This window comes from Melopsittacus undulatus, chromosome 3 (assembly GCF_012275295.1).
Source record: "Melopsittacus undulatus isolate bMelUnd1 chromosome 3, bMelUnd1.mat.Z, whole genome shotgun sequence".
Classification (NCBI taxonomy): Eukaryota; Metazoa; Chordata; class Aves; order Psittaciformes; family Psittaculidae; genus Melopsittacus; species Melopsittacus undulatus.
The window spans coordinates 74,758,643-74,767,694 of NC_047529.1; the positions used below are offsets into that span (position 1 = coordinate 74,758,643).

The 9,052-nt window shown below is 37.7% G+C and overlaps 1 long non-coding RNA gene across 1 annotated transcript; it reads right to left on the reverse strand.

Annotated features, from left to right (window-relative positions):
* Window positions 1-203: 203 nt before the first annotated feature.
* Window positions 204-3,144, reverse strand: LOC117435958 (uncharacterized). The gene is made up of 3 exons (XR_004549489.1): window positions 2,627-3,144; window positions 1,892-1,943; window positions 204-354 (listed from the first exon to the last, which is right to left on the reverse strand). It is a non-coding gene; the product is annotated as an uncharacterized lncRNA (long non-coding RNA).
* Window positions 3,145-9,052: the final 5,908 nt, after the last annotated feature.

Here is a 9,052-nt window from a genome sequence, read left to right on the forward strand (position 1 = left end):
GAGAGGGTGTAAGAAGAGGGAGACAGGCTCTTTGTAGTGGTTCCCAGTAGCAGAACCAGGAACATTGCACATCAATTTAAATACTGGAGGCTCCCTCTGAACGCTGTGAAACACTTTTTCAGTGTGAGCATGACCAAGCCCTGGCACAGGTTGCCCAGATGGGTTGTGGAATTTCCTTACTTGAAGATATTCAAAAGCCATCTGGACAATGGTCGTGAACAACTGGCTCTTAGTGACCCATCTTGAGCAGAGCTGGACCAGATGACTTCTTTAGATCCCTTGCAGCCTCAGCCATACTGCAGTTCTGTGATTCTGATTTTATTCACAGTGCTGCCCACTTTTTTCTCATTGTCTCTGAAAAGGAGACAGCAGAACAAAAACGTTTCAAAATTCTGATGGGATTTTTTGTAGATAAATATTTGTTGTTGTTATAGCTGTATTATCACAGTATTATTGAACTGGCTCTTGACTTACTTCATGAAAGGATTGTTTACACACCTACTTTAAAGTCTCCCCGAGGATATAGCGAGTCCCCAGAGAGGTTACAGAGTAATAAACTGAAGTGACTCTTTACCACAGAAGGTCTCCAGGGATAGCCTGCATTAATCCAGCAAACTGCAAGGCAGCTTGCACATTTTCCTGGATGACATAGAAAAGGACAAAGAACTCCTTAAATGACTGTTGCCTTTTTCTGCACAGCTGGGTAGAAATCATGTGTCTTGTACTTGCAAGTTTGATAACCAGAAATCACAGCAGCTGTTTCATATCCACTACACATCCAGTTGACATAAATATATGCAACCCCAACCACTGCGTGAGCCAGAATAAAGTTACTCAGAAAAGTCTGTTTGAAAAATATAGCAAAATGTATTAACATCTGAGAAATTCAAGAGAAAGTTAATTTGACTGTTATATAAGTCAAACCAAAGTCCAGTGGAAGAAAAGAGTGAAGAAGAAAGACTTGGAAATATATATTTTTAAAAGAATTTAAAGAATAAATTCTTCCTCACAGCCTGAGGTGTGTCATGTGGAAAAGTCAGTAAAGAAATCCCAGCTCTTTCATAATAGAAAAAAACCCCAACTTTGGAAGTGGAAGAGCAGCTGTTGAAACTTTGGTTCTCTCTTTTCCCATAACCCTTCTTAATAAGCAGAGGAAATAAGCTCCCCCAGTAACAGAAGAAGAATGAAGGAAGAATCCTGTGTTCATGCTACTGGGGAAAAAAGGGAGTATAAAAAAAATTGAGCAAATCTTACACATAGGAGATAAAATTCATTGTATTGTCCTTTCTTCTCTAGCAAGAGGATTTTTTGTAGCATAGGTTAGGATATTTTAAAATTAATTTGGCAGTTATATTCAGATGTCATTCTGAATAAAGAATTCTTGAAAAGCAGCTCAGCCATATTTTACCATTTGAGCCTCATTAAAATAAATAAATAAATAAATAAATAAAGTATCTATTTATAAGAGAGAGGTAAAATTGGGAACAGATAAAATGAAGGGTCCTGGGAGATGGTATAAGGGTGGCCCAGAAAGGACACATTGGGAGGCTTCCATCTGCTGTCCCATTACATGATGATGCCCTGCTAAAGGTTTCTGAACAAATTGACCCATAAGAGGGACTGTAACAAAGGTTGGAAATAGTTGTGAGAGTTCTGCCGGATTCTGACATTTCAAATAAACTCTATTCAGGTTTACCTGCATTCCTTTATTTCCTGTAGCATGAAACAGGATTAACTGGTAACCAGACATGCAGAAAAGAGGAGCAGCAGGAGAGTTTCTGACAAAAACTAGACAAAAGTTGAAAGAGATAAGCTGTATCAACCATCAATGTCCTGTTTCAAAGAAGATGGGGTAGAAGAGGTTAAATGAACTCAATATAGAACGTCTCACCTGGTTCACAGTAGTTAAAACGTCTGTTTATTCCAGTCTTCATGTAGTAACACTAATAAACCAAACCAATGCAAAGCAATAGTTAGTTTGGAAGAGTAGGGTTTACAATCATAAATAAAAATAGAGCTACAGCTTTGGAAATACCCATCATGAAAATGGAGTTTTTGAACAGGACCTTTTTCTGATCGATTAAATCATAAATCCTTCTTCTTTAGACTGCAAATTTTGAAGATCTTTATTCTCTATCCAAATTCAGTTTGGATTTTGCAGGTCACATTCACCTCTGTCTAAAAATAAAATAAATAGTTCTGCACTGCCTGGTGAGGTTTTGTTCTTTTGTCTAATTGCACCTGAAAGTCAGACTAGATATAAATAACTTCACAAAGTGCATTTCAGCTTTTCCTGAGAAACTTGCCAAGTTTTGCAGAAGAGTTTATTTGGAAACCCATTACAGTTTAGGAACTCCAAATTAACTACTCAGAATTAATCCATCGACAGTCTTACTGCACATTTTAGTGGCATTGAGGGGCAATTCTGAAATTCCTACACATAAGTAAATACCAGAAACTTTGTAATTATATAAAGAACAGATATGAAACTATTCCTACTCCAGAGCTATCTTGGGCTTGATGAGAGGTCCCATTTGCCACTAAGTATAATTTGTGCCTTAAGAATTAGCCCGTCCAGAAATTCAGGCCATTCAAGTGTATTTTATTGTTACGTAGTGGAGCTCACCAGAGGAAGCAGTAATTTAATTGATCTTCCCAGGATGAAATCACTTCATTCCCTGAACTGTCACAAGCCTCCATCATCATTTAGCATGTGAAGATATTGTATCACTTTCCACCAGGACTCAGCTTCTTTTCCAGTCTCAAGGCAAGACATCAAAGAAAAAAATATTTATTCCTGAACATAAAATCAATATGAAATTTCTAGAGCTGTATATAACTCCCCATTCTGTCACAGAGCTACATTTTGCAAGGATACCATGTCCCCATCAACATGGAGAGGTGACAAAAGCAGTTTTTAGAGGAGAAGAAGCAAGGAATCCCCGTAGAGACAGAATGAAAAAGCTTATGAACTTAATACTGTGACGTTTTGCAGACTAGAAAGTCTTTAGCTATCAAAATTAGAAACCCTGGTTTGTATTAATAATTACAGTAATACATTTTTAAAACTAATTTTTACAGTGTAAAATGTCTTTTTGTGTTTCATTTACTTTTGGCCATAAACATCAGTTTACTTTTAGCTTCTAGTCGTTTTATCTTTCTAGTTAGTGTGTGTTTCCACAGTGATTTTGTGTTTGAAAGCATGGATCCAAACCAGGTAACAAATAAAAACTCATGATTGCATCCAAGCAGTGTACAGCAATGTTTTGTTTCTGACTAGCTGTCAATTCTGAGCCAGCAGAAATTAAGAAGAAAGTGCCTGTGTGGTTTTCATAAAACATGGAATTTGACTGGTTTTTTAGGAATGGTTTTGAAAGATACCCTCCCCCAAAAAACATCATACACACAAAACCACCCAAAAAGAACAGCAGCAGCAAAATTATAGTAGGGCTACCTTCATATGAGATTTTTCTTAATTTTAGAAGATATTATGCATGTGTTTCATATAGAAAACTCTGCACACTACCATATTTTCTGGCAGAATTTCAGCAGATTCAGTAGAATTATTGAAAAACTTCTTGTCACTTCTGTCACACCAGAAGATTCTGGCTCCACTGAATCATTGAGAATAATAGGTTTCAAAACCTATCAAATACTTTCAAATACCATTCTGCGGATTTGCAAGGAAGTACATAGGTCAAATGTCTAGTAATATTTCTAAGCAGATTATTTATGGAATTTTATGTATCTTTGCAATTTATATGGCATATCACATATAATTTAATATCTCTACATGGAGATTAAAGGAAATAATTTATTTTAGGAGTTTCTTGAAAAGATTTAGAAAAAAATAGCTAAATATTGACTGCAAAGCAATACAATGTAAATCAATGTTCTGCACTTGAATTTGGGAATGGTTCCAAGTGTGATTACTTCATTTGCTACTTTATCTCAAAGGAGGGATTTGTATTTATTTAAGAGGGTACAAATTAAGATTAAAATAATGCTTCATTTTCTCTGACCAGGTTGTCTTTAAGCCATTATATCATTAGGTCAAGAGTAATTTTTTTCCACCCTTTAGAAATAGATTAAACCATTATAAACCAGTATTTCAAAACATAGCTAAAGACAGAGATTTGTTATAAATTAGACAATTCTTGGCTACTTTACAAGAAAACAGCTTCAGCAGAGATCCTTATCTGTTTTTAATAAACATTTATCTAAAGCAGTATCAGTTTGGTTTCATATAACACTAAATTGCATTAGATTATTAAAGTTAAAATGAATGTTACAGTTATACTTAGCTCAATAAGAGGATAAGATGTGTTTAATTTAAGGATTTTTGCCACACATTTATGTCACGAAACTGGACTTTATCCTTTCACAAACTCCCCACGGAACTTGGTTTAAACTAAAGAAGGTTAAAAGATATAAAATGTATACACTTGTACACATTTCCGAAGACTCGGCCATTCAACCAGACAGCCACTCCATTTAATTTCTTTTAAATTGGGATTGCTCCAGTCAGATAATTTCCTTGCTGGAATTGTATCCTCAACTCTATTCGATAAAAACTTTTTTGCAGAGTAACATTTTTCTATACCATTATCAAGACGGTTACTTTGAAAGGCAATTCTCAAAATACAATTACCTTGACATGAGTGGAACCCAGGGTGGCAGGCAAGAGGCAGCATATGGAGATGTTTATCCGAAGTTAAAGCTGGGTTACATCTAGTGGAATCTGCTTTTAACCCAGGGAATTACAGACCAGTCAGTCTCACCTCTGTGCCTAGCAAAATCTGGGAGCAGATTCTCTTGGAAGGCATGCTAGGGCACATGAAAAACAACAAGGTGCTTGGTGACAGCCAGCATGGCTTTACTAGGGGAAAATCCTGCCTGACCAATTTGGTGGCCTTCTGTGACGGGGCTACAGAACTGATGGACAGGGGTAGAGCAGTTGACGTCATCTACCTGGATTTGTGCAAAGCATTCAACGCTGTCCCACATGACCTCCTTGTCTCTAAATTGGAGTGTCATCAATTTGATAGATGGAGCACTCGGTGGATAAAGAACTGGCTGGATGGTCGCACTCAAAGAGTTGTGGTCAACGGTTCAGTGTCCATCTGGAGACCAGTAACGAGTGGTGTCCCTCAGGGATTGGTGTTGGGACTGGTCTTGTTTAATATCTTTGTCGCTGACATGGACAATGGAATTGAGTGTGCCCTCAGCAAGTTTGCCGATGACACCAAGCTGTGTGGTTCTGTTGATACACTGGAGGGAAGGAATGCCATTCAGAGGGACCTTGACTCACTTGTGAGGTGGGCTGATGCCAACCTCATGAAGTTTAACCATGACAAGTGTAAGGTTCTACACCTGGGTGGGAGCAATCTCAGGCACAGATACAGGTTGGGCAAAAAGGAAATTCAGGGCAGCCCTGTGGAAAAGGACTTGGGGGTGTTGGTCAATGAGAAAATGAACATGAGTCAGCTGCAGTGTGTGCTTACAGCCCAGAAAGCCAACCATATCCTGGGCTGCATCTAAAGAAGCATGACCAGCAGGTTGAAGGAGGTGATCCTGCCCCTCTACTCTGCTCTCATGAGACCTCACTTGGAGTATTGTGTGCAGTTCTGGTGTACTCAATGCAAGGAGGACAGGGAGCTGTTGGAGCAAGCCCAGAGGAGGGGCACAAGGATGATCACGGGACTGGAGCACCTCCCATATGAAGACAGGCTGAGAAAGTTGGGGCTGTTGAGCCTGGAGAAGAGAAGGCTGAGTGGAGACCTCATAGCAGCCTTCCAGTATCTGAAGGGGGCCTACAAGGATGCTGATGAGGGACTATTCATTAGGGACTGTAGTGATAGGACAAGGGGTAACGGGTTAAAACTTAAACAGCAGAGGTTTAGATTGGATCTAAGGAAGAAATTCTTTACTGTTAGGGTGGTGAGGTACTGGAATGGGTTGCCCAGGAAGGTAGTGGATGCTCCATCCCTGGCAGTGTTCAAGACCAGGTTCGATGAAGCCTTGAGTGATATGGTTTAGTGTGAGGTATCCCTGCCCATGGCAGGGGGGTTGGAACTAAATGATCTTAAGGTCCTTTCCAACCCTAACTATTCTATGTTTCTGTGTTATATACCCAGAAATACATTCAAAGTAAAACTCTCTCTTTCAAGCAAGCAGGATTAGAATAAGTACTCCTGGGCTCAGGAACACTGTCTCTGAGTTAGAAGAAATACTGGAATGGGTTCACAACTTTTTAACAAGTATAATTTTGATAAGCTATTTTCTCCACTGTTGCACCTAAAAAACGCCTGTGAAAGCAGTTATTCTTACATGCAACTTTACTTCTGGCAAATTAAAACCTCTCACTGTGGAAGATAAGCACTTATAATTACAAAGTTCAGTAACATCTGCCATCTTGGGTGGTGGGCAGGGTGGAGAGTTGATATTTGTTTTGCCCTCATACTACCATCTAAAATACCAGAATGGTATTTTCTCTTTTGAAAAGAGAAGATGCTAGACAAAAATTACATTTTGCATTCATATCCATGCCTGTCTAGCCATCAAAAAATATGCTAATTTGAAATTCTATCTGAAATGTTTGCCCTCTGACCCATGTATGCATATACATTCATTCTGAATTCATACACGCTGATTGATTGAGGCACCAGTAGAAAGGAAGGTTTGAGTCATTCTATAATAATATAACCCAAACTAAAAAAAAAGATTAAAAAATATACTTGAAAGCCTGTGAAAAATGTTAGCTAAAAATAGTACTGAGTGGTAGTGCCTCTATTTTGAAAGATGAAATATCTGAGTGATCTGCATCTGCTTCCGTATATGTGCAGTGTATATTTATTATAAAATCTCAATTGTTAGTTAAAATTCTTAGACTCTAGAATAAAATTAATGTTTTCCACACAGTTTTCAGAGCTAGAAAGGAATAGACACTTTCACTCTTTCTCACAATATAAGCAACTGAAATATTTTTCTTTAAATATTTACTGGGTAGAGAAGACACACTTGATATGTCTAATGCTCTCCATGTTTCTCTACAAGTTTTTCTCCAGCAATGAAATAACACAATGTCCTATCACAAAAGGCATTCTAGAAATAAAATCTATAATTCATGAAAGCAGTCATATAAAAAATTGCCCAATTACCTGTACATCAAAGGTAGGCATGCTCCTTTGTAATAATAGGACTGGGGAGGTGAGGGGGGGAGGAAGATGACGTTAAAAAGTATTTTTGTCACTAGCTTACAATTCAAGAGCTTGACAAAATAAATATGCTTGTTTACTGCAAGCACAGTATCAGAATAAATATGCATTTAGTTATTTATTGCCCTCTTATCAGTGACTGGATTTATGGGTTTCAGAGTTAATTGTTAATTGTTATGCCATCACTTAATAATCTTCGTTGGCTTTCTGAGCTAACTTTAGAAGTTTGTGTAATTATTTTGGTTTTGTCAGCAAGGAGCAATTTTTTTCTCAATTTTTTTTCTCAGTTAATTATCTCTTGCACTCCTAAACAAAGAGCAGAAATTACACATATAATATTTTACAAATAGAAGCTCAATTTAGACCAGCTCTTAGCTGGCAACATTATGGGAGAGCTAGTTCCTATTACAAACATCTGGATTAGCATGACAATAAGTGACATACTGTAACTGCAACCATGGATATCACAGAAAGAATAGGGTTCAGAGGGACCTCTGGAGATACAGAAGTTATGTATTTTAAAATTAACTCAAATAATAGCCGTTATAAGAATGAGGGTAAATAAATGAAAAAAAAATATTTACGTCTTGTTTTCCAAAGACTTCTACCCCTACTGGAAATATGTGGTTTCATTGCACATAGAAATTAATTTGAGAGACCTCTGTTTCTAGGACCTTTCAACAACTTTAAAAGATGAAGGGACATATTATGGAATTCTTCTAGTATACCCCTATACAGACCCTAACTCAGATGTACAAAGAAGAGATATTTTTGATGTCACAGACAAGCCAGAAACAGACCCCTGAGAAAAAGAGTGCAGATCCTAAGGTGATTCTAGATCCTATAATTTCAGTCACACATGAGAAGTTACCTCTTATATAAACTGAGGCTCTATATGCAGGGGGGGTTTAACCAGTTCCACAGCCCACCTCCAGTGCCAAGCTATTGTCTTGTAAATATTGAGCTTTATCCATACTATAAACTACTTAATTCCAATTTTCTTCCTAAGCAACTGATTACAACTAAAATTACATTTAATTTCTAAATACAGAAAGAAACACATACTTAGAAGCCTGTATTTGCATCAGTTTTCTCCATCAATGCTATGAAAGGAGCTGTGAAATATATGCTGCTGACCAGCAAGGACTCACTTTTCCCATTGCTCTGTGACATGTCCTGGAGGAATGCACAGCACTGCCTTGATACTACAAAAAATAAAAATGTCTTCTCTGCTGGTGGCAAGTAAGGCCACCAGCCTTACCTGCTACTCTATGCCTTGCAGTGCTACTATAACCCTTTGCATGGCCATCTATTGGCCCACACTATTTTCAGTGCTCATACTGCATTTCCTTGTAACAAGACAGACCAATAACCTACATCTCTTTTTAGAAAACAGTAAGAGAAATCATTAGGCCACAATTCTTGCTTGTGTCTGTGATTAAATCTTCCTTTCCCATCTGTTTCCAATTAAATTAATTAATTAATAGACAAATAAATGCTAGTTGGAGCAGCCCATTGGTTATTCAGTGATTCTAGTGGCTCCCATTCTGAGTAAACATATGAAAAGGACTGTAGCAATTAGCAATTGTTGTTGATAGTGAAACAGAGGTATTGGGGAGCACTTGAAGAGGCTTTGTGAAATGAAATGTGAAGGCACTACTTCAATAAGTGTTTCCTGAGAGGGAGGTGGTGATGCCCCAGCTCCTTGTAAGGACTAAGCCATGACCAGTTTTCACAGAATCTACAATCTATATGTTCTACAAAATTATGACGTTTGAAGGCAATGTTAAGGTTGGTTCTCTTCTCTACCTTAACTTTAGAACACTTCATTTTGT